Raw genomic sequence first — 25,398 nt, 5'->3', positions numbered from 1 at the left:
TCCCAGTCTCTTTGCTAAAGCATAGCAAAAGTGATCTTTACTCTAGTTCCCAATAAGTTCCTCATCTCTGTCTGAGACCACCTCAGCCTGGACTTCATTATCCCTGTCACTATCAACATTTTGGTCAAAACCATTTAACAAGTCTCTAGGAAGTTCCAAACTTTCCCACATCTTCCTGTCTTCTTCTGAGCCCTCCAAACTGTCCCAACCTCTGCCCATTACCCAGTTCTAAAGTCACTTCCACATTTTCAGGTATCTTTATAGCAGTGCCCCATTTCTGGTACCAATTTTCTGTAGTAGTCTGTTTTTACACTGCTATAAAGAACTACCTGAGGATGGGTAATTTATGAAGAAAAGAGATTTAATTGACTCACAGTTCCACAGGCTTAACAGGAAGCATAACTGGGAGGTCTCAGGAAACTTACAATCATGGCGGAAGGTGAAGGGAAAGCAAGGCATGACTTACTACAGCAGCAAGAGGGAGAGAGAAGGGGGAAGTGTCACTTTTAAACCATCAGATCGTGTGGGAACTCACTATCACAAGAACAGCATGGGGGAAACCACCCCCATGATCCAGTCACCTTCCACCAGGCCCCTCCTGCGACACTGAGGATTACAATTTGAGATGAGATTTGGGTGGGGACACAGAGCCAAACCATATCCCATGCCATGCCAGCCCCTGACTTACAGCAGAGGAGAAATAAACTTCCTGTTGAAGCCACTGGTTTTTGTTGCTGTTTTCTTTATTTTTTGTTTTGTTGTTTGCAGTGAAAACTATTTCTGATATAATACACTAGAAATATTTTTAACACATATTAAAATAAATGCAAAAGTATTAACATTTTAAAAGGTTCATTCACATATCACCAACCATGTTACACTGGTTGCCCCCAGTGCATTGCTAGTTTAGGAAACACTGACATCATGTGTCTTAGTCTATTTGGGCGCTATAACAAAATACCATAGACTGGGTGGCTGAGACAACAAACCAACAAACGTTTCTCACAGCTCTGGACACTGGGAAGTCCAAGATCAGGGTACTACCAGATTTGGTGTCCGGTGAGGGTGCTCTTCTGGTTTGCAGACTATCTTCTTGTTGCATCCTCATTCAGTGGAGAGAAGCCTATCCTGTCTTTTTCTCCTTTTGTAAGAGCAAAATCTATCATGGGGGTCCCATCTCCATGACATCATCTAACCTTAACTAGCTCCCATGGGCCCCACCTCCAAATACCATCCCACTGGGGATTAGGGCTTCAATATATACATTTTGAGAGGACAAAAACATTCAGTCCACAGCAAATGAAAAAAACCTCAAAAATGATCAAGTAGCCCATAAATCTCAGACCTCTTCCCTCCAGGTGCCCTTGGTCTTGCTCAGCCTCCAACACATACAAGGTGCTGGGTCATGCTTTTCACTACAAAAGAAAGGGGGCAAAGGTGCATTGAAAATGCAAAGTATGAAGCCACGGCCCCTCTGCCCCCTCCCAGGAATAACAGAAATCTTCATGTCCATGCTTGGATGTGACAATAATCTCAGAATTGACACTGAAGGTGCTACTTAAGGTTCATATCCGAAGCCAACAGTCATGAGTTCCAGTAATGGGTTCCAGTCATGGGTTCTGTTATTGCCCCTCTGTGTGACCTTGGACGAGTCCATTGATCCAACTGAAATCAAAGCATTCAATTCAATTCTCCAAATATTTCCTTGTTGCTTTGTCTGTGTCTGGTGCTCATGCTTTGTGCTGGGATCCTTACCCTTAAGGAGAGTAGAGTTTAACTGGGGGTAGACTTAGCCCTGAGAAGATCAGGAAGAGAGGAGCTAAACACAGGCCTCTGTTCGGAAGGCAGCATGTTCATCTGGGTTCCCAGAGACAAGGGTTCAGCATCAGAATTTACTTGACAAGTGATCTTGGGAAGTGCTTGTCTTAACCTCTCAATGTCTTAATGCCTTAATCTATAAAACTGGCATAATAAAAGTGCTGTCCCCCAGTCAGGGTGCTGTGAGTTCTTAAGATCAGTGCATTGGAACCACACAGGAGACCCAGTTGTACGCAACCTCTCCCAGTTCCCTGTCAATGACCTCAGGTTGATAGCTTGAGATCCACCATGGTGGGAAGTGGGATTATTTACACCATGAGGGGAAATGCTGTGGATTGGAGTTCTATCTCCAAGAGCTGTTTGTCAAACATTTCCTAGCATGCCACTGATTTCACACAGGACAGTGCGTAGCACAAGGCACTTCACGCATAGTCAGCAATGATTATTAGAAGGCAGTGAGGGCCACGTGGAGCCCAGGCCCGAGGCACAGAGGACATAGCCCCAGGGACACATTTTCCACTCCAGGTCATGGTTGACTCCCTTCATCCGCCTTGAATCTCAGAATTTCTGCTGGCCTACAAGGGCACAGTCAAAGGGCAAGATAACCCTACTTCTGCGCAAAAGTAGATGAATTCATTGCTGTCTGCCAAACACCAGAGTTTCTGTTCAAAAGTAACGATGGTTCCAAGAAGATGGTAGCTTTTGTTCCTGCTTCTGCTAGCCATTAAAACTAGTCACCACTCTCCAGCCCTGTGATCTTGAACAAGTCACTTAATCGCTCTGTGCCTCAGTTTCCTCATCTGTAAAATGGGAATGAAAGTAGCATTACAAAAGTGCTGGGCATGTAGTCAGTGTTGAGGAAAGTTTACTACTGTTCATATAATGTGACGTTGACATCAACAGGGCCCTCACATCTGTGCCCGTGTCACCATTTATATTTTACCTCCACACACAGCTGCTCAACAACGTATCAGATAAGACCTTTGCACCCATTTGAAAGAGGCACAATGGGAGGCGCTGAAATTCTGTATCTCTAACTGAGGTCACAGTAAAGATTAGAACTTCTCCATCCAGCCCAAGTCCAGACCCTGCAAGGGGGAGATCTCAGTCGTCTGTAGAAGGATGGGGAGGGATCTTCTGCAGTGAGGGACCAGCATTTGCGAAGGCCTAGGGTTGGAAAGTGTGTGGCTCCATTAGTCTATCAATGTTCCTCGAGTGTCTGCTTTGTACTGGGTCACACACCAGGTGGGAGGAAGGAGACTTGGCCCCAGCTTCATGGTGCTAACAGAGGTATGGTGGATATGCCTGGGTGTGAACCGAGGTCTGGACTCCCAGAGAGGTGACTGTGTCCTATTCATGTTTATATCCCAGGGCATAGGCTTGTAGCTCTAGTGAGGTCGCAGTAAGGTCAGTGTGGGAGTTGGGGAGCCTCAGTCCCTTGCACACCCCACCCCACCACCTGGTCCTAACTCGTCACCCACACTCGGGCTGTCTCCGCCCTGACCGCCATTTCAGTCCCTTCCCAGCTGAGAGGCTGCTGGCCCCAAATAACTTCTGCATCCCCTCCTCCCAGCGGGAGCTTCAGAAGTCAGTGGCTCGGACAATTGCACTTGCTTTTCTCTTTCCAAAGAGGGATCTGCCTTGGGAGCCCTTTGAAAGGGCTGTGATTACATCTTCATTTGTGGGTAATGGGATTAGCACACGGATGGCAGAGCCTCCCTGCGGCAGTGGGGATTGTCAGGCCTGCCCGAGAGGGCCGGGAAAGAGGAGCTCCAGGTTCCTCTGAGCTGCCAGGCCCTGGCCACCACCCCGGAGGAGGGGGCACCCCAGTGCTGGGACACAGGGACTGGAAAATGGAATTAGCTCCATCCCAGTGCACAGAGGCCAGCTGTCTCGCCCAACCCCAACTCCTAAGCCGATGGAGAGGATCTCTCTGAAGAGGAGATATGAGAATGTGTGTGTGGGGGGTCAGTGGGGAGTAAGTTGGGGGGTCTTTTCGTGCCTTTAGTCCCCAGCTATCTCCTTCTAGAGAGACTCAGACAGGTGAAGTCACCAGGTTCGGGTCTCCCACAGGTTACATCCAATTTCCTGCCTCCCATGTGCCAGGCCCAGTAGTACTTACAGGGACGCACATCATAGTCACCCTTCTTTGAAACCTGGCTTCTGGGGCAGGCTTGGTGCTGAGGACTCTACGCACGTCATTCATACAATGCTCACCACACACCTGTGAGGCCGTGACCAACCTCATCCCCATCCGGCATAGGAAGAACTCAGGCCTGGGGCCGACTGAGGCTGGAATGCGGGATCTACTGGCCACCAAGAGGCCCCACAGCAGGGCTCGGTTTAATGCCCGCTAACACACTGTGTGTTTACTTGATATTTTTGTTAAGCTTTCTCACTTTTAAAAGTTTTAATTTATTATTTTTCCAATGTTTTATTTTGAAAATTTTCAAACCTACTAAAGAGTTGCATGAATAACACAGGAAACATTTATATGACCTTTCTTTAGCGTCTAGATGCACTGGGTATTAATGCTGATATTTGCTTTTTTCTCTGTCTCACCCTCTTCTCTCTCTCTTTGAATGTGTATGTATATGTGTATATGTATTTATATGTATGTCTATATATACAGATATGTGCACGGCTGTGTACAGCAGTGCTCCCTTATCCACAGGGGATATGTTCCAAGACCCCCAGTGGCTACCTGAAACCTCAGATAGTACCGAATCATATATAATAAATATATAATCATACATAATAAATATATAATCATACATAATAAAACATATATACTGTGTTTTATTCCTATACATATCTAGGATAAGGTTTAATTTATAAATTAGGTGGACTAAGAGTTTAACAACTAATAATAAGATGGAACAGTTATAACAATCTACTATAATAAAAGTTATGTGAACACTTTCTCCCTCTCTCAAAGCATCATCTTGTACTGCTCTCCCCCTTCTTCTTGAGACAATGTGAGTTGGTAACACGCCTGCATGATGAGATGAAGGGAGATTAGGCTGCTGTCACCTTCTGATGATGCTTTGGAAGAAGGAACACCTGCTTTGGGTGATCCTGTATCATAGAGACAGGATAATGTTGATGGCTGGATGTCAGGAACAGATGATCTCGGTGACTAACGGTACGTAGTGTCTCCAGCGTGGACCCACTGGAAAAAGGGATGATTCATGTCCTGGCAGGATGGTGTGGGACAGCATGAGATTTCATCACGGCCACTCAGAATATTGCAAAATTTTAAACTTATCAATTGTTTATTTCTGGAATTTTCCATTTCATATTTTCAGACCACGGTTGACTGAGGCTAACGGAAACCACGAGAGCAAAACCATGGATAAAGGGGGACTGGTGTGTGTGTGTGCGCGCGCACACGCACGTGTGCACACATGCATATATATTTTTTGTGAACCATTTGTAGACAAGTGTGAGACAAACATGAATTGTCTCCTAAATACTTCAGCACGTTTCTCCTAGAACAAGGGCATTCTTGTACATAAATACAGCAATGATTCTCACACTTAGGAAATTTAACATCAATTCAATTCTATCATGTGCTTCTTAATCTACATTCAAATTTCCTCCCAATTAACCCAATCATGCTCTTTAGATCCTTTTTCTTTGCAAATCCCAGCAATTATCAAGGATCATGCATTGCACTTACTAATCACTTCTCCAAGATGTGATCTGAAGAACTGAAAGCAGACTGAATGAGGGGACTCTCCCTCCCTGCATGGCTGCAGAATGCTGTGTCGGCATGCAGAGAAAATCAACACTCTCGTGTGGGGCACCTTCCAGGAACCCTGCTCACTGAGATTGCTTCCAAAAATCAGTACAAAGCTAGATCTCCTTCAGATCTTGTCTTTGGGCAGTCACACTGGATTTGGTCTCCTGGCTTGTTAAATGAAGGTGTGGCCAAGTCTCTTCCAGGTCTGTCTGGGTTTCCACACCCCTTTGCCCTTCCCTTACAGCTGCAAAATCATGGTGATTCATGAATGTTTCACATGATCTATCCTCAAGCAGCAACAAGGGCAGCACTGCAGTTACCCAGGCCAGGGGTAGACTCCGGCTCCACCACATGGAAGCTCAGCAGCCAAGTGGGCGAGTCACAGCTTCTGTGAGCCCTGGTTTCCTCATCTATGAAAATGGAAATAATCATATCTGCTGAGCAATGTTACTGGCATGTAATTGAAACTCGAGGGGAGCAACCCCTTTGCCTTCCCCTCACCATCCGGCCCTAATTTTGTTCAGAGCAGCAGTGAGCCTGTCCTCGTGGAACAATTGTGATTGGCCTGGGCGACTCAGGCCATCCCGTCAGTCTTTGCTGGAGGCCCACCTCTCCAGCCACCCTTGCAGCCCAGGGTTGGCCATGTGGCCAATCTAACAAGCAAGGCTTAAGGGGAAGTCTTCTGAGACAGCTGCCTCTGGTTCCCTTTTCCTTTGCTGATATAAGAAGAAAGCACTTCAGGAAATGCACCACCCCCTCCTTCCTTCCTACCTCCCGCCTTTGAACTTGGTTGTGATGCCTGGAGCTGTAGCAGCCATTTGTGGCCATAAAGTAACAACCATTAGGACAAAAAGCCAACTGGTGGAGAATGACAGAAGAGGAAGCTGGAAATAGCCTGGTTCCATGATGCCAATGCTCAGCTGTTGCCCCAGTCCTGAACTGCCACCTCCCACTTCTCATGGAAGAGGAGTCCGTCTTTATCGCTTAAGCTACTGTTGTGCTTTATAGCTTAAGATTCTGTGGGAAGCATTCCTAATTGATACAACTTCCAAGAAACTTCTAGATGCAGTGGAAAATATAAGGCATATAGGATCAAACACAACTGGGTTCAAAGGTAAGAGGCAGCCCCTAATTAAGTGCATGGGCCAGGATGCATTACTTCACCTCTCTGAATCCAAATGTCTTATCTACAAAACAACAACAACAACAACAACAACAACAAAAATTCCACAAACAAACAAAAATATCCAGGAAATGCTGTGAGGCTAGAAAGACATACTTATATGCCTATATTTATTCAATTGTCCATTCAACAAGTATTTGCTGAGCACTGCTGTGTACTGTTCATTCAATGAACGTTTTAATGAGCACCTGGTATGCTCTAAGTACTGTTTTAACACTGCGGGTATCATAATGAAATAGATCAACTTTTCCCTCTCATAAACTTACATTCTGCAGTTCCCTTTGAGTTTCAATTACATGCCAGTAACATTGCTCAGCAGATATGACTATTTCCATTTTCATAGATGAGGAAACCGGGGTTCACAGAAGCTGTGACTTGCCCACTTGGCTGCCGAGCTTCCATGTGGTGGAGCCGAAGTCCACCCCTGGCCTGGGTAACTGCAGTGCTGCCCTCGCTGCTGCTTGAGGATCGATCATGTGAAACATTCACGAATCACCATGATTTTGCAGCTGTAAAATGCTCTGGAGGAAGGACAATGCTGTTTCCAACTCCTTTTGGAAATGTGTTTCTCATTTTGATCCCATTTTATCAGATACATAAACTGGATTATCTGGAGAACGAACAGGCTCAATGGTACATTTTCAGCTAATAATCTTTGCTTTCGACTTCTCAGACCTAGTGGAATTGCCATGCCAAGAGAGCCCCGGCCCGGCCTGGCACACAGCATGCCGTCCTGTGTATTTGTATCACCCTCTTCTTCTTCAGCTACTCGAGAAGCCTTAGAAATCCAAGTGCAGTCTTTCCCTCCACAGTCAGGGAGAGCAGGAAGGAATTCCACTCTTTAGAATGTCTACTAAGGTGATGGCCCCGTCTCTACCCACTTCATTTCATCCTCGGGCCAACTCTGGGAAGTAGGAGTCATTCATCTTATTTTATAGATGGAGAAACTGAGGCTTGAGGGGAAACTTGCTCAAGATCACCCAACCCAGACCTGTTTGTGGTTATTTGTTTAGCGTCTGTCTCCCAGCATGACTGTGAGCTCAGAAACCATGTCTGTTTTATTTACCACTAAATCCCCTTAGTTCGGGGTCTGGCGCCTAATATAATACATGTTTGTAGGATTGAAATGTGGAGTCTAGAACCTCTTGCTGCTTGAGGGTCTATATGGCTACAATTCTAAAATTCTCCAACTTGTTTACGTTAGCCTGAGAGGGGATGTGCAGGGCATAAGACAGAAAGACGAAGAAAGGAGACTCACATTGAGAATAAATGCAAAACCCAGGCTAATGTTGGAGAGACAAGGCTTCCCCATCATGGCCCAGGACTGCTTCATTGGAGCCTCTGCAGGTTTCCATCACACACATTAAGCAAGACTTGGTGTCATTTTCTAAAACAGAAAGAGGTGGGCAAAGCCTAAACGGGTAGCACCGAGTGGGTCGCAAGTTCCTGGGTAAACCCCTTTCCTTTTCTGGACCTCTGTTTCCTCATCAGTAAAGTGGAGGAAGTTGAATTCCTAGACTCAATCTTCTCTCTGCTCAAACATCCTTCCCAGAGCTGAGATTGCTGAACTTTTTTTCCAGGCACTATAAAGTAAAAATACAAAACTCTAGCTTAAGACACCTTGATCTTATCTATTTGCAAAGAGTAGGTAGCTTAACAAACTAATAGGAATCAACCACATCAATGTACAGCTGAGAATAAACCTATGCCTACATGATACTTACCAGGTATTTCATCATCTCCATTTAACAGATGAGCAAACTGAAGCACAAAGAAGATGCATTTGCATAAGGTGTCATGGTTACTAAGTGGCGGAGGCTGACTCTCAGTGTCCATGCTCCTAACTACCTTACCGTGCCACCTTCCAGTTTGGTCTCTGCTGTGTGCTGGACCTGGGGCCAAGATTTTACACAAAATATTTCTCACTGATCTCTCCAGATGGGAAGACATTGCCATCATCTCTGTTTTCAAAGAAAGTAAGTAGTGCTCACACAGGAAGCAAAAATGGCTGAGCTAGAACCAGGGTTTCCCCTGGGAGTTTGACACTCATGTCCCTAAAGATGTCATTAAGCAGGCCAACCTGGGTGGCGATCCCTGCTCTTCCACTCAGCTCTGCAACAGCAGGAAACTTGCTAAACCTCTCTGATACTAAGTTTTTCCATTCTGGGAAAACTCTCCCGGGCTGTGTAATGCAACCCTTGGAGATTAGGCTCTGAGATAAAAGAGAAACTGCCCTGGATTATTCTTTCTAGTGAGGTTGATGCACTGAGGGATGCAGGAATACACACATTGGCTCCAGGTACTTTTCCCTTCAGACTCTTCCCTCCCCAGTCCTTGAAGTGAGTGGAGCTGGGACTGGGCACCTCTGTTCAGGCCACTCTTTGTGAGGACAGAGGGGTCACTACCAACCTGCCAAGGATTTAAGGGCAAAAACTTCCTGCATCCCTGACCAAACGCATGTTCAGTCCCCACCCTGCGGGGTGTGTGGAAGGCCATCACTGTTCTACTGTGGCACACAGCATCTCCTGATCCAACCCAAAACACTCAGAGAGGACTGATATTAGAGGATGTGGACATAGGGAATATTCACTCCCGTTTGCAGAGAGCTTCCCACGCTTTGCTTATATTGCGTCATCCTTTGAGCTTGGTGGTGTTCTTCCTGCTTTACAGACAAGGACATGGGCCCTGAGAGATCATTTCCATATCATATGGTGGTGCTAGAATGGAAGTCATCAGTTATCCCGTCTTTAGATCATGGTTGTCACTGCCAAACTGCAGGCAATAGCTGGTGGATGTGCCTGGGCTGCAAACCTAGGTGTGGACTCCCAGAGAGGGGACTGTCCAATTCATGTTTATATCCCAGGGCACAGGCTTGGCACACAGTAGGTGTTCACTGAGCACTCACTGGATGGATAAATGAAGGATGAATGCACAGATGAGAGCCCCAGCTCCTAAGGTAGTGACTAACTGCTCACCATGCCCACTTCCTCTTCCCCTGGGCACCCAGCTGGACTGCGTTTTCCAGCCTCCCTTGCAGTTCTGGCCAATGGACTATGGGGAGACATTAAGTGCACCATTTCCAAGGTTGGTCCGTGAAAATCTTCCATGTGATCCTCCACTTTTTCTTTTCCCATATTGTCTAGCCATATGCACAGGATCCATCTAAGAACTCAGAGACTCGAGGGATGGTGGAACCACAGGTGGAAGGAGCCTTGATACCTGAGTCACTGCCTGGAGGAAGGCCGCTGGTAAGTACCTGCATGGAGCTGTTACTTGGCCAAGAAATACACTTCCACAGCATGAAGCAATGAGTGACGAGGTTGTTGGCCACAGCATTAGGCTACCTTCACTAATCTTGGAGTTGGAAGAGAAAACTTCTCCTGGAATCATAGGCTCTCAGGGTTGGAAAGTACCTTGGACATCTCAGAGATAAAGTTTCCACCCAGTGCAGCAATCCCTTTATAACACGTCTGCCTACAGTTCTTCCAACCAGATTTACACACCTCCAGTGATGGGGAGCTCACTTTCACAGAAGCTTCTTTCTCCGTCTTTGGACTGCCCTGGCTGCAGAAAGAGACTTCCTTACCCGGAGCTGCCTCCTCACATCTTTCTCATCTTGATCTGCCTGTTAGCCCCTCAGAGATGAAGCTGGCTTCTCCTTCTCACATGCAGTTGAAGGCAGAGCTCAAGTCCTCCTGAGTGACTTCTCATTCCTTTAGTCAACAGCTATGTGGTGAGCCCCTCCCACCTGCCAGGACCTCCCCAGGCCAAGCCTTGCCAGCTATTCACTGTTACCCCCTGGGCATGGTTTTAGGTCCTGCTCCATTTTTTATCATTTCCTGTAGATATGAGCAACCAGATTCTCTTCAGGTCTGTTCCTGGCATTGACCTTAGTGGGAAAACTCACCTTAATAAATAGCATTTCCCAAAAGACCACCTGTGCAGTGCTAAGTATCCTGTCTCCCATTTCACCCTCACAGTGATTCGGTGGAGTGGGCATCGTTTTACTCCCATTTTACAGAAGAGAAAACTGAGGTCAGAGAGGTGACTTGCCCAGAGGACCATACGTAGAAAATGGCAGCAGGGAGTTTGAATCTAGGTGCGTCTGACACCAGAGCCCAGACCCAGCCTTTCAGGTGGAGGGGAGAGGCCCCAGGCCCTAGGCAGCCAGGCATGAAGGACCGGGCTCAGCCACACTGGCCTTCAAGCCATATCGTGGGCTCACCCCTAGGAGCAGCTGCCCAGCGTGCATTGGCCCTGTTTGGTTAGCATGGCCACACCATTGGAGGCCACAACTCCTCCCTGGGCACGTGGGAGCTGGGGTTACAGGAGGAATGCCAAGGTCTGTGCTGTGGCTGTTCCTTGTGTCCAAACTGGTTAAGGGAAGCCCAGAGTCTGGTGGAGCCAATTGCTTGGCCGACCTCTGCTGACTGGAAAGTTGCTAACATATGTCCCTAATCTGATCTGCCAGCCACTTGCCAGGCGCTGGAATTTGGGAGCTGCACTGAGGCCCTGCTGATTTGGACAGGAGGACCCCAACAGGAGGGCTGTGTACCCACTGTGTGCCAGGGGCTCACACACCAGATTTTATTTTATCCTCACAACAGGCCAGAGAAGTAGATCATAATCTACCTACTTTCCAGATGAGGAAACTGAGGCTCAGAAAAGTAAAGTCACTGGTGTACACAGACAGGGGCAGGAGAAATGGGATCTGTTCCCACTCAGACAGATCTGGGTTTGAATTGCGTGTTCATTCCATGCTGTGATTTTCCAGTCTTCTGGCTAGAAGAAATTTATTTACAAATGGTTTCTCCCTCACCCTTCACACCTCATCCACCATGTGGGCAGAGCCCCACTGCACCATGACAGCAAGGATTGACCCAGTTAACCCCTCTGTTCCTGCGACATGCAGGAGATGCTCAGGTAACGGTGAGTGAATGGGACTCCAGGGGTTTGATGCAGGGAGAGCATGGGAGCGGGAGGCCTGGGGAACACAGGAAGGAAGGAAGCAGAAGAGTAAAAGGGCAAAAGATAGGGAGAAAGACAACCAGAAGCAAGCCTGGAAGGGAAATCGGTCACAATAAAAGCAAGAGATAGAAGAGGAAGACCTTCAGCAAAGGGAAGGCCTTCGCCTCAGCAGGAGAATGGAGAGAGCTTCCCAGCTAGTAAGGTAATGAGCTCACTGTCGCTGGAGGTGTGCAAGCAGGGCTGCATGAACCTGTGTCTGGGAAGTCCTAGGGTGGATTCATGCATCCAGGAATGGCTGCACAGGCTTCTCCTACCTCTGAGAGACCGAGGTTCTGATTAGATAACCACTCCCCTCTTATACACAAGCATATTTAGAGAGCTCAGTTCTCATCTCTCATGCACTTTGAATGGAGGTAGAAAGTGCCAGAATTATAGGCTCGGAGCTGCTTTTCTGAGTTGTAAGGGCTCTGTCCTTGACCCTGAAGTCTCTCAAACCTAGGCAGAGGAGAGCTGTGAACCTGATGAAGGCTGCTTAGCACCAGCAGAGGATCAGGTCTGCATTCCTCAATCTGAATTCAGAGCTGACTGTAGTTGGTCTGGGCCCTCCCCACCCCTGTCCCTCCACACCCTATCAAAGCCCCACATAGGCCTAAGTTCAGTCCCAGCCAGTCCCTGCCCTCCTCTCCGCTCTCCAAATAGCCACGGTGGTGGCTGCACAGTGACCGCTGTAGTGCTTTGCTTGATGCCACGTCCAGCATAACTCTGTCAGCACTGTGAAGCCGGCGCCAAGTCTCCTTCCTCCCGCCTGGTGTGTGACCCGGCACAGAGCAGATGCTCGAGGAACACTGGTAGACTAACAGAGCCACACGCTTTCCAACCCTAGGCCCTGGCTAATGCTGGTCCCTCACGGCAGAATACCCTTCCCCATCCTTTTACAGACGACCCCATGCAGGGTCTGGACTTGGGCTGGATGGAGAAGTTCTAGTAATAGCTCACATCAGCAAAAGCTTTGCTATGTGTTCTTAGTTCCTCAAGGTAACCTTAGGAGGTAGGTATATCACTATCTCAGTTCATAGGCGGGGAAACTGAGGCAGAGAGTAGCAGAGGGGTGTTCGAGGCCCAGAGTGTTGGCTTCTGAAGCCACACCCCAAACTCTAGACTGTGAGTTCTCAGGAAAAGAACGCTGGACTGAGCAGCAGAGAATGGTAGCTGTAGGTTTCTCTCCCCCATCCCCTGGCTCCTCTCAGGAAGGGGACAGAGCTCCTTGGGATCTGGCAAGATGCTTAGCACACAGTAGGTACACAGAGAAAAGTTGGGTAATGAATCAGTTCCCTTTAGGCAGCACTTTACTGGACTGTCTTTTCTTCAAATGACCCACCAGTATGAAGGATCCTGAATACTGTGTGGCTTCCCTCGCCCCGCTGATCAAACAATGGAGCATCAGGAGCTGACTTTGTGGTGGCTTGCGAATCAGGGATGGGACAAATGTATTCAGTGTCACCCAAACCCTCTGCTGATGTCCTGAGACCTTCCTCCAGTGGAAGAGCCTGGGACTGGGTCTGAGGTGCCCAGTTTGCATTTCCATCGGCTGTCACAGTGGGTCCCCCAGGAAGTGGGCAGGATGGTTCTCAGGGCGTGTTCTGAGGCTCCATACCTATGGGGCGGGCGAAGAGGGAGCAGGCTGAGCGGAGGAAGGCATGGAGGAAGGCAGTGCAGGTTCCCCAGGGCTTTGTATCAGGGATGACCCTTCAGAGCCTTCCTGGTTTGGGACAAGAGGCCAGGTCTTGATGCCCAGTTGGGCAGGCCCTGGGTGGAGCTGACCCTGGAAAGGGGCGTGAGTTTGGATGACTCCAGCCCAAGTCCAGGTTCAGTTTTCTTCAGAAAAAAAAAAAAAAAAAAAGAAATCCCCGAAGAGGGTCGACAGCAAAGTTCCATCCTCCAGCAGCTGGGGAATCTGGGAGGAACATCACCAGCCCTCCCACCATGTTGAGTGATTTTCCAGCATGGCGACCTCAGCCACATTGCCATCCTCTCTCCAGCTTTGGTTTCCTTGGCTGCAAAATGGACTAACCAGTGGTTCTCAAACTTTTTGATCTCAGGACCCCTTTGTACATTTTTTTTTTTTAGATGGTGTCTCACTCTGTTGTCCAGGCTAGAGTGCAGTGGTGCAAGCTCGTCTCACTGCAACCTCCACCTCCCAGGTTCAAGTGATTCTCCCACCTCAGCCTCCTGAGTAGCTGGGATCACAGGCGCCTGCCACCATGCCTGACTAATTTTTGTATTTTTAGTAGAAACGGGGTTTCACCATGTTGGCCAGGCTGGTCTTGAACTCCCGACCTCAAGTGATCCGCCCACCTCAGCCTCCCAAAGTGCTGAGATACCAGTATGAGCCACCACACTCGGCCTCCTTCGTACTGTTAAAAATTACTGAGGACCCCTAAATAGCTTTTGCTTATGTTCTGAATCTACCAGCATTTAGATATTAAAACTAAAAATATTTTAAAATATTTATTAATTCATTTAAAAACAATAATAAAAAATCTTGTATGTGCTAACACAAATAACCTGTTTTTTTAAAAAAAAAATCAGTGAGAAGAGTGGCATTGTCTTATTTTTTGCAAATTTTTTATCTTCTGGTTTAATAGAAGCATTGAATTCTCCTATCTACTTCTGCAATCTGTTGTGAGATAGGTTGTTTGGTTGAAGCATATATAGAAAATCTGGCTTCACAGATATGTTGTTGGATGCAAGACAAGTATTTTTATAGGCTTTTCAGATAATTTCTTGATACTACACAAAACTTGACAAGCAGTAGTATAGTATTTTAATGTGGAATCTGAAAACACATCAGTGAACATTTTGTTCTTTGTCACATTAAAATCCACTAGTCTGTCTTGCACTTTGGATGTATCTTTTGCCTATGTGAGATTCTGAAACATCATGCATTAGTCATTGGAAAATGCTGGTTCACTGACTTACAAGATCTGCCAAATGTTGATACAATGAATTTTACAATATCAAAAGAAAGCACATTCGCTAATACTATCATCAAAAAAGTCTTTACATTTGGAGAGCAAGCTCACAATGACGGATACAAGTTTTCTAAAACTCTAAGTTTTGTTAGAAGTTCAAATCTCAGCCTGGCATGGTGGCTCATGCCTGTAATCCCAGCACTTTGGGAGGCTGAGGTGGGGGGATCATGAGGTCAAGAGATCAAGACCATCCTGGCCAACATGGTGAAACTCCGTCTCTAGTAAAAACACAAAAATTAGCTGGGTGTGGTGGCGTGTGTCTGTAGTCCCAGCTACTCAGGAGGCTGAGGCAGGAGAATCGCTTGAACCCAGGAGGCAGAGGTTGCAGTGAGCCGAAATTGCGCCATTGCACTCCAGCCTGTGTAACAGAGTCAGACTCTGTCTCAAGAAAAAGAAAGCTCACATCTCTCTGGCAATAAATACTATTAGCTGTTCACCTTGAAGTGACAGGCTCACTTTGCTCATTCTCAGAATGAGAATGTCAATCATTCTTTCAAATAACAAGGGTGCTCTGTGAAGAAGGCAGTGAGTTTCTCTTACCACTCAAACGACTGCATAACTAACTGTGTTTCTTCTGTCTGCGGCAGAAGTGCTTTACGCAGGCTTCCCATTTTGTCACACAGAATGCTAAAAAGACGTTCTCAAAGATTGAGATTTGACAATCCTTAAGGAATTTTATTGCCTCATTCAAGATTATGTGTTTATGTTTTGCTGACTGCATGATGGTGAACAATACCATAACTATTAGTATAGAACCTTCACCAGAAACCAAATTTGCTGACACCTGATCTCAAACTTCTCAACCTCCAGAACTGTGAGATAATAAATTTCTGTTGTTTAAGCCACCTAGTCCTTGGTATTTTGTCATGGCAGCTCACGTAGATGAATGTACCCTGCCCCCATACCCTTCTCCTTTCAAAGTGCTTGTGCTGTTGGTTTATATATTAATAGTTTGAAAGGCCTCTGTTTGCTGGAAAGAGCTAGGCATGAGCAAATAATATTGGCATTAGAAGCTCTGTTCCCAGACAGCCCTTGGGCAAATCTCCCAGCTTCAACGATCATGCCTTTCAGGAGATTTCTGATGAGAACATTCCAAGATGCCAGTGGAAAATCCTGATGCTGGCTATTTGAGAACCATATTGGGAAGAAAGCAATTTTCTAATAGATTTTCTAAAACAATAAACAGTGGAGAGAATGCCAGGATAGTATTTTTAACTACCACAAGCCACAAAAATCAGCTTCAAGACCTAAACCATCACACAGACTTACCATGACAGATCTGTCCCATGGAAACACCAGCAGTCTACCTGATGGTAATAATGGTGGTGGTGACGATGGTGGTGGTGATGACGAAAGGGATGATAATGATGAAGATGATGCTAATGTCATGATGATCACGATCATGACATGATGATGATGATCATGACAATCGATAATGACGAAGATGATGCTGATTGTCATGATGATCATGACAACCGATGATGTCAATATTAGAAATTATGGTGATGATAATGGCGGTGGTAATGGTGGTGATTGTGACAATGATGGTTATGGTTACAGTTATGATGGTGATGTTGGTGATGATGGTGGTGGTGATGATGGTGTTGGTAATGGCGATGATGGTGATGATAATGACAATGGTAGAGATGGTAATGAAAATGATAATGCTAATGCTAATTGTGATAATAGTGGAAACCATGGCAGTGATGATGATGGTAACTATTGTGATAATGATGATGATGATAATGATGATAGTAATGGTAATGATTGTGACGATCATGGCAGTGGTAATGATGATGATGGTGATAGTTACAATAGTGATGTTGGTAATGATGGTGGTGGTGATGATGATGGTGATGCTAATGATTTTGATGATGATGGTGATGGTGATAGTTACAGCAGTGATGTTGGTGATGATGGTGGTGATGCTAATGATTATGATGTTGATGGTGGTGGTAATGGTGAGGATGGTGATGGTTATGACGGTAATGTTAGTGATGATCATGGCTGTGATGGTGATGGTGATGATGATGACAGTAATAAGGATGGTAATGAAAATGATAATGCTGATGCTAACTTTGATGGTAGTGGAAATCATGGCAGTGATGATGGTGGTAATTATAGTGATAATGATGATGATGATGATGTCAATAAAACAGCCAGTTTTTTGAACATCATATGCAAGGAGCTTTGCTAAGTACTTTAATGAGCACTCATTTAATGTAATTAAATGTGTTATCTCATTTAATGACAGGCAATACCTTCGAAGTAGGTAAAATATGCCCATTTTACAGGTAAGGAAACTGAGCCCTGAGAGGCGAAGTAACTTGACTAAGGGCACACAGCTGGTACATGGCTGAGATGTATTCTTTTCCCTCCATTCCAATAGTAATTTATTTTCTTTTGCTTATTTTGTTATTGCAGCTATTCCTAGGCTGACAATAGACTGAGATCAGGGTTTAAGTTTGTAGGAGAAGAAAGCTGAGCAACTTGCCCCAAAGTCACACAGCTTGTGAGTGGCCATGCCAGGATGTGTCCTCCAAAGCTCTGTACAGCTTTTGGAGTTTCAACTAATGTGCAGGTGTAAGGCCTTATTGGAAGTGCGTGTCTGATGGTTTGACCTCCAGAATCCAAGAAACTCCAGAGTCCTCTCCCAGGTGGCCAGGAGAGGGAAACAGGTTGATGGGCACTTCAGACACTGAGCAAGGCATTTGGGCCCCATCCTGCCTTGTACTTAGCTCCTGCCATTCACTCCCTACACCCCATCCAGTCCAAAGCCGGCTTTCTGAGACAGTCTCAGCCCTCCAGCTCCCCGAGGGTCCACAGCACTTGCCGGGAGCTATCGGTGAAGCAGAGAGAACTCACTTTTCAGGCTCACAGACCTGGATCGGGTTTTTTGTTTCACCCCAATGTGCTCTGTGACCCTGCACACAGTACCCCATCTCCCAAAGCCTCAGTTTCCCATCTGCAAGAATGACCACTTCCCAGATTCAAGCAATAATCCACGTGAGCCTGCCTCGGGCAGAGTGTGGCAGGAGACGGATGCTGGGTCAATGGAGCTTTTATCCTCCCTTTCCTACAAAATACAAGTTTTATGGGTGAGCTACATATATTTTGGCTCAAGAAAGGCTCACTACCCACAAGATGGAAAAACAAACGTTCGGTGTTGAAGAAAACTGCATGATCCAGGGACCACATTGGCTTCCCTGTCTAAAAGTACAACGCAAGCCCAGTGATTACCCATGCCACTGGCCCCAGAAATGTTGATTGACCAAAGTACAATTTCATTAGTGGTTTTAGAGATATACTCACGCCAAAGTGGCTAATGCAGACTTTTCCAGCATATAGCCTTACGAATTAAGCTCCTCTTGCAATCTGAGATTTAGCAGTGGATGTGGTCAACTCCCCTCACCTACCCCAACCCCGCGTTTATCCCTGAATTTCCGCTTATAAATCCACTTTGGGATTTGGCCTCTCTATCTGTCCGTCTCCTGCACACTGGGCTGATAGAATTCATTAGGGAATCCACAGGCTGCCCACTATGCAGCAGGGGCCGGTAACGAGGGGCCGGGGTGGGTGATCACAGGGCCAGTCACTGTGAGCAGGGCCCTGAGTGCACCCGGCTCCTAGTCCTGGCATTAATCATGATTACCCAGGGAACCCATGGGGATGGATAGGAAGCCTCAAATTGTTGTTTCAAGGCCCACCAAGCCCAAGCAAAGCACTTTTGAGGGAGGGTGGCTCCGGTCCTGGTGGAGCACCTTCAAGGCCCAGGTATCCATCCTCACCGCCCCCTGATCCTCTGATCCACACTGCACCATCAGGGCTCAGAGCGGTGTGGGTTCTTACTCGAAGTCAGGGTCTCACTGTGATGCTTTAGTGCATGGGCTCTGGAGCCAAATTACCTGGATTCAAATCGCAGCTCCACCCTTCCTTGATGACATGGGGCTATCTGTTTTATCATTCAGAGCCTCAGTTTCCCCATCTGTAAAATGGTAATAATGAGGATAGCTTTGTGACAGGGCTGCCGTGAGAACTAGAGGAGCTGTAAGGGCTCGGAACAGGGCCCACTCCGGTAAGTGTTCTGCTGCAACTTCACATCATCCTCAATCGATACAGTGTAAGAATGGCATTCAAAAGTCCCTCAGACATAAACAACATGGTTTTATGTATTTATGTAGAGACTGGGGTTGCTGGGGTTTTGCTGTGATGCCCAGGCTGGAGTGCAGAGGTGCGGGATCACTGCAGCCTTGAACCCCCTGGGCCCAACTGGTCCTCCCACCTCAGCCTCCCAAGTAGCTGGGACCACAGGTACGCCCACCACATCTGGCTAATTTTTTTTTATTTTTGTAGAGACAAGGTCTCCCTATGTTGCCCAGGCTGGTCTTGAACTCCTGGGCTGAAATGATCCTCCTGCCTCAGCCAACCAAGGTGCTGGGATTACAGGTGTAAGCACCCAGCCTGACTTTAATTTTTATTGAGGTAAAACTCACCTAGCATAAAAGTAACCATTCTAAAATGCACAATTCAATGGCATTTAGTACGTTACACTCACATGCTATGCAGCCATCACCGCTATTTAGTTTCAGCACATTTCCATCACCCCAAATGGAAACCCCATACCTATTCTCCAGTCACTTTCCTTCTTCCCTCTCCCAAGTCCCTGTAAACCACTCATCAGCTCTCTTCCGCTATGGATTTTCTTGGACAAATTCTGAACATTTCATATAAATGGAATTATACAGTGTTTGCCCATTTGTGTCTGCCTTCTTTCCCTTAGCACAGTGTCTTCAAGGTTCACCCACACTGTAGATCCTCATTCTTTTTTATGTCTGAATAGTATTGCATTGCCTTAACAGACTACATTTTATTTATCCATTCATCAGTGATGGACATCTGTTTCTACCTCTTGGCAATGGAGAGTAGTATTGCTATGGACATTCATGTGCAAGTCTTCATGTTGACATCGCTTTTCCTTTCTCTTGGGAATATACGTAGGAGTGGAATTGCTGGGTCATATGGTAGCTTTATGTGTAACTTCTTAAGAAATCACCAAACTGTTTTTTACAGTGGATGCACCATTTTACATTCCCACCAACAATACCCAAGGGTTCCCGATTTCTCCACATTCTCACCAACATTTATTTTCCATTTTTTAAATTAGCCAGCCTAGTGGTTGTGAATGGATAACAACATGGTTTTCAAATGAAGGTAGGATGTGACTTTTTTTTTTTTTTAACACAAGCATTGACCCCACAGCCTTGACCCGCTATAAGCTCAACAAGGAGACTCAAGGAACAAACTGTGGCCAGGATTTCCTCTCTCTGGGCCTCAGTTTTCCCCTCTGTATCATGATCCGGTTGGTTTAGATTAGTGTGTCTCAAATGAGCTCTGTGGAAATGGCAGAGAGAAGAGGATGGAGATATTTTGCTACGGAAATGGAATAGTGCAGATGCTTTCTGGAGTCCCAGGGGAAGAAAAGATGAGTCATTCAGATAGATTCCCCTTCGTCTGGAGTTTCTCATCTACTCCGAGGTGAGGGGTCTGGCCCTGATGATCGAGTCAGCTCTTTGGGGCTGTTGCGTCAATGTCTTAAGAAAGAGTACCCAGCCCTCACAGCCACCAAAAAGCTCTCAGGTCAGATCAGAAACATAGGAAGTCTCCTTCATCCAGCATTCAGGCTTCTCCAACCCAACCCTGAGTGGGGCCCCAGAGACCCCGAGGCCACATGGAACATTCCAGGACCCCTCTGTTACTCAGGAGGAAAAGCATTCCCACGTCAACTGCTTGTCTATTTCTCACTGCATGTTTTGCTCACCCTCTGCTCAGAACATCCTCCCCCGCTTCTCCATTCAACCAGCTCCTGCAGCTCTGCGAATGCCCAGCACAGCACTGCTTCCTACAGGAAGCCTTCTCTGATGCTCTGCCTGGAGTCAGGGGTCCCACCCCTGTGCCCCCTCTGTCACAGCACTCTTTACCTTGTTTTGAGCACTTTCTACTTAACTCGCCTCCTCCACTGGGCTGTGAGGTCCTTGAGCAGGCACTGTGGGACCCACCTAGGGGTCCAGCATTCATCAAGGCCACATCTGGGATAAAGAGCCCATCAGGGATGACCCGTGTCTGGGCTGCCAGAAGCCTTGCGAGGTGTTTTCCTCCAGGAGCCAGCTCCTTCCTGTCGCAAGCGGTCTTGGCAGAGGGTCAGTCGTGGTGTCTGACCCTTTTTGAGCATGTGACCCAAGCTGAATTAATTTTGTGCTCCCTGCTGAGAACTTCAGGCATGAGAGAGCAACACCAGGCGGGATAAGAGTTGACACCAAGTTTTTCTGACCTCCCCTTACTTCCTGCTCTGTAGAAGCCCAGAGCTACCCAATTCCTGTCTTCCTGTGACCTGATGGTTCAACTTCTCTTGACTTTTGTGAGCTACTCCAAATCTTGGAAATAGCGTCTTTTGTTGCATGAGGTTTGCTGGCGTCCATCTGTGTTGCTTTTCTCCAGAAAACCCTGGCAGATACAGCATATCCATTATTCTTTAGTGCACAGATCACACAGATTGGTGAACAAATGAGCTGACTCTTGAGGTCTCCCCTCAAGATGGCCAATCGGATGGGAAGGAATGAAGAAAGAAAAGCCCTCACAGCAGAGGGATCTGCACTGGCAAAGATCCCTGGCAAGGATGTACACAAGGCTGCAATGCTGGGGTGAAGGTGGGTGGGAGGGGTCCTAATTGCAGGACCATCTTCTGTCATCTTGGCCTCCTTTACTTTGTGTGTATTGTGGTTGAATACAAAACAGAGAGAAGATGTCCAAACCTATGCAGCAGTTTATGGAAGTGGAGAAGGTGGCTGGGAAATGAGACTTTAAGTGATGTTCCCCTCCCCAAGACATTACTGGGGAGCCTGGGGTGCAGGACAGGGCCCCAGAGCAAGCTGAGGTCCCTGCTGGGAAATCAAAGGTCCAGTTCAGCCAACAGCACGCTGCATCAGACAAAGCTGTCTTACTTCAATAAAAATGGATAATCTCTTCCTTAAGCCTTTCAAAAGGTGGGCTCCAGATGGATTAAAGGCCTAAATGTGAATGTTAAAATAATAAAGCCAATCAAAAAAGCATAAGGAGATATCTTTGTGCCTAAAAAGGAATGATTCTACTCCAAAGACCCTAAGAGCACAAGACAGAAGGAGATAAATATGAAGAATTGGACTGTGTGAAAACTAAGGATTCCTGTCCACCCAAGGCACCGCCAGCCACGGCAGCAGACAGAGGACGCACGGGATGATGCTGCAAAGAGTCAAACTGATGAACGGTGACTACTTGGAATATACACGGAACTCTTACCAAACAATAAGAAAAACATCAAAGATCTGATAGAAAAATAACCACAGGTTGTGAGAGGCAGAAGAGAGGTCTAAATGGTTAACAAGGATGAGATGTTCAAACTCAGCAAAAATGACTGGTAGTTTTTAAAGCAGCGGCGTCGCTTTAGACTTACTATGAAAAAGGCAAATTTCCATAAGTGGATGAAGTAACATTGCCTGGAATGTCTTGGAGAGCTGTGCACTCTCGTGTACTGTAAACCCGAGAGTCTTTCTGAAGGCGTGCTGGTCAGTCCGGACAGAAGTTAGGCCTAGGTACAGCCCACATCCCTGAGACCCTACTCTGGGCTGTGGAGGTATGGATGCCGGGGAGTTGTTACATAGGCCCCTGGAAGGGCAGAACACAGATACCTAAGTAGCATTGGTCATGGGAGCAGAGGACTGGGGACATCCTGGTGTCCACCCCTCACTAGGAAACACTGGAGTTCAATGCAATGAGCTCCAGGTATAGCACACCATGGGGTGGGCCAGGAAGCAAGGGGAACAAAGGTGCCCAGTCCATAGTAAGTGCTCAGCAAATATTATTACCAACTCTTGCAAACATGGCATCCATTCACAGTAAGGCAAGCCGTGCTCAGAGGAAATGGCCTGCCCTCACTCCTCTAGGAATGTTTAATACCCAGGCAGTGTCCCTGGGACCTTGTGGGCACCAAGTTCTTATTCATTTGCCTTTTTGCTGTCCCACCGAATCCTGTGACAGGAAATGCAGCAGGTCTAATCCTGAGGTCAGAGTGGCCCTCTGAGATGGCTGTTCTTTCCGGCCCACCCCCTTCGCCCTCCTCCCGTTCTTGGGACCCTGATTAGCCTGAGTATTGGATGACCCCTGCTCTTCTTCCCCTGCCTCGCAAGGGTTAATCAGCCTTCCTGCGGGGCGGCAGGGTGGCTAGAAAGGAGGCAGCAGGGCGGCCTGGCGGCAGGCGGCTTTCATTACTTTGATGGGATACATGTGCTCGGCTTTATCTCCGGCCCTTTCTCCCTAATTCAGCGCTTGAACGTCTCAGCTGTCGGCCGATCTGCAGACAATTGCTCAGGGTAATACTATCCGGAAAAAGCTGATAAAACGCAGATGTGACGAGGCCTCTGAAATTTGCGGTTTGCTAAGTGGTTTGCTGCGATGCTTGCCCCTGGCCAGGGCGGCTTCCCTTCGAGGCTGGGAACCAAGGGGGTGGGAGTTGCATTTTTTTTTTTTTTAAGTGAAAGGTTGAATAGAGGAAGTGAGTGTAGAATTTTTTTCTCTAATTAGGAAGATGGGCAAATAGAAAGTAGAGGGGGAGGGGACAATACCGGAGGACGTGGCAGTTCTGGCCTCCCCTTGGGTCCCCATCTAACCAGCCTCTCCAGGGGGTGCCTCCAGAAATGGACACCTTGGGCTTCCTCTGTGCAGCCTGGAGGGGGTGTGTGGTGCAGGGGCCCCTTGGAAGGAGGCCACTCACCGGCTGTGTGACCCTGGGCAAGTCACTCAATCTCTTGCTCCACTGACTCAACCAAAAGACCAAATGACTCACAATCTCAGTTACTTACCAGGTGCGCTATGCCCAGCAGGATGCCTGAACACGGTAGGTGCTCAATGAATGATGCAGAGGTTTTATTTACCTCACTTGGGATCCCATGTGACCCTAGAGAGTAAAGCTGCGTGACACTGATGTAAACACAATGAGTCCCAGTTGGGTGGTGGGGAAGGGGCTGGCCAGGCTGTTAGTCTCAAAAATCACAACTTCCAAGGCCAAAGTCACCCGGCTGGATCCCCTGAGGAAACAACCATCACTGTATTTTCCTGGGCCAGAGAAGTGTTGGGGCAGAGCTCCTCCACTTTACTGTGCACCCCAATCACCAGGGATCATTCCAAATGCAGATTCCCATTCAGGAGGCCGGGGCAGCCTGTGAGCGTGCATCTCTCACAAGGTCCTAGAGACGCTGAGGCCACAAGCCAGGTGAAGACCCCGAGGCGTCAGGCTGGGGAGGAGGCTTTGGGCATACTTAGGCCTTGCCCTCTCAGTCCCAGGAGAACCCTGCTGATCAGAGAGGACAGGCGGCATGGTTGGTGTTGCTCAGCACGTTGGGAACAGAGCCAGGCTGGGAGGGTGACTGCACCTGGGGCTTGGTGCTTTTCCCATAGGGCCTCTGGTGACCAACCTTCCATAGCCAGACCTGGTTTCAGACCCGTGGGTGAATCCACGTCACAGCATCCCAAAGAGAGCTCGCCTCATTACGCCCTTCCCAACTTGCTTTTATGACAAAGGAAAACTATTAATACATGAATTGATGCTGTTATGTGCTGCCATTGAGGCCATGTAACACAGTTCTTAAAACAGCCATGGGTCTGACCTGCACCTGTCTGTGGACCTCATGCTGCAATCTGTGTGCCAACATCTCAAATAATCAATAAGCCATAAAGACAGCTTGTGAAAACATGGCTTCAGTTTCAGGGGATGCCTTTTCACTCTCTTATATGTTTACGCTAAGGTAAAAATAGCCAGCACATTGAGCTTCTCCTACCGTCCTTACCTCTGATCCTCGAAAACATCCCTGGGAGGTGACTTGATCACACCCATTTTCAGATGAGGGAAACTGAGGCCCAGAAGGTTAAGTCACTTGCTCTAAGGCTCCTCGCTGGCAGGATCAGAGCTGGGGTTCAAACCCAAACGTGTTTGGGAGTATCCAGCTTCAAAGCACACACAGCTGGGTTGGTGCCACGCTGCCTCTGGACAAACAGGACCCCAGGGTCGGTGCGAGGACGCGGAGTGCTAATGCAGCCGATTGCAAAATTTAGGGCAGGGCTTGGGTATTTCCCTTGAAAAGGCCAGTCTGCAATTAGAGGGGCCGTTTGCAGTTCTTGCCTTTCAAAGAAAGAGGGCGTCTCTCCCCCTGCTGGGGTGTGGGCAGAGCTGGTAGCAATTTTCCCACAATGTGTAAATTAGTCAATCTCCGAGTCTGTAAACGGGGGCCTTTGAAGCGATCTTAATGAAGCACTCCATTAGGGCTTAGTGATGGCTGCCTCCAGCATTACTGGACCCAGCTCCTTTTGATGTCTTGGGGCCACGGGTTGGAGGCTCAACTTATCTAAATGCCCTGGCAGGCTTAAAAAAAAAAAAAAAAAAAAAAAAAAAAAAAAAAAAGGCAAAAAGCTCCCTTAGAGAAGTTGAAAAATTTTTAATGAAAAAAGTTAGTCCTGGCCTGACTGATGTTGGCACTTCAAAGCCGGTGCAGACTAAATTGCTGTAGACTGCTTAATTCAAAAGTGCTCCTTCGCGGGTGACAGTCCAATGGTGACAAAATACAATT

General features: G+C 47.3%; 2 long non-coding RNA genes across 2 annotated transcripts; one reads left to right on the top strand and one right to left on the bottom strand.

Annotated features, from left to right (window-relative positions):
- Nucleotides 1-752: 752 nt before the first annotated feature.
- Nucleotides 753-24,929, bottom strand: LOC105465847 (uncharacterized). Its single transcript, XR_977821.2, has 3 exons — nucleotides 24,622-24,929; nucleotides 22,233-22,444; nucleotides 753-2,618 (listed from the first exon to the last, which is right to left on the bottom strand). It is a non-coding gene; the product is annotated as an uncharacterized lncRNA (long non-coding RNA).
- LOC139362235 (uncharacterized) lies at nucleotides 4,827-10,647 on the top strand. The gene is made up of 3 exons (XR_011620676.1): nucleotides 4,827-4,963; nucleotides 8,499-8,722; nucleotides 9,890-10,647. It is a non-coding gene; the product is annotated as an uncharacterized lncRNA (long non-coding RNA).
- Nucleotides 24,930-25,398: the final 469 nt, after the last annotated feature.

The sequence above is a fragment of the Macaca nemestrina genome, chromosome 3, assembly GCF_043159975.1.
Source record: "Macaca nemestrina isolate mMacNem1 chromosome 3, mMacNem.hap1, whole genome shotgun sequence".
Lineage (NCBI taxonomy): Eukaryota > Metazoa > Chordata > Mammalia > Primates > Cercopithecidae > Macaca > Macaca nemestrina.
Note: the sequence above shows the minus strand (reverse complement) of the source record. Positions and strands in the feature narration are given on the sequence as shown.